Genomic DNA, 924 nt, shown 5'->3' on the forward strand with positions numbered 1-924 from the left:
GGGGGGGGGGGAAGCGAAGGGAGTTTGCAAATAATCAAGCGCCGATGGCACTGATCGCGGCTTCCCAGAAGGAGAGAGAGCGAGCGAGAGAAACCCTCTGCTGAGATTATGTGGGATCTTGTTTAACAACACATTTCAATCAGGAGAAAAAAGGAACAGTCAACAGAAGTTGGTGAAACACTTCTGTCTCCCCCCCCTCCTCTTTATAGAAAAGAGAGGAAGGAAAAAAATAAAAAAGGCAGCTGATTGAAGCTTTGCAATTCACTGGCTGTGGGGATCATATAATTTGAGCTCATGTTTTACAATAGCATGGAAAATTCCTACCTCTCCCCCTCTCCCCAAATAAATCTTCTATTCCCTCAAGGCATTTCACAATCTGGTTCACTGACAAAAGTTCCAATTTATCCTCTTTTTTTTCATTTAGCTTGCTTGCAGTGTAAATATTTAGCGGATGCATTTAAAATAAACATACGTTGTTGCTTTTAGGATTGGGTTGTGTTTTTGTTTTTTTTTTTTTAAAAAGGAACCACATCAAAGAAGTGTTTACTTACAGAGATTGACAGCCACTACCTTCCCCCCCCCTTTTTTTTTTTTTTTTTTTATTTTAAAAGACCCATCTCTGTTTAAGCTCTTGCTGTAGGAACACCAACTTGACCAGCATCATTTTTGTTGGTGCACGTGGGAAAGCTGTAGGTGAAGTCACATTATCCGGAGCCCCCTTTGCATGACAGGAGTTTACAGAGGAAGGTCAGTCACCAGGTACCCATTAAACAGTCAAGGAAGCTGAGGCTCATGCAAAGCCTCTGGCAAACGTGGAAACAAGTCCTCGAGCTGTGATCCTGCATTAACTCCCGTCTGGATCTGCCCGCCTGGAGCTCCTTACAGGCGAGCAGCCCGGGACCAGACTGGTGAAGACGTAGTCTC

Source organism: Athene cunicularia (genome assembly GCF_003259725.1).
Source record: "Athene cunicularia isolate RWA chromosome 1 unlocalized genomic scaffold, athCun1 chr1_part2, whole genome shotgun sequence".
Classification (NCBI taxonomy): domain Eukaryota; kingdom Metazoa; phylum Chordata; class Aves; order Strigiformes; family Strigidae; genus Athene; species Athene cunicularia.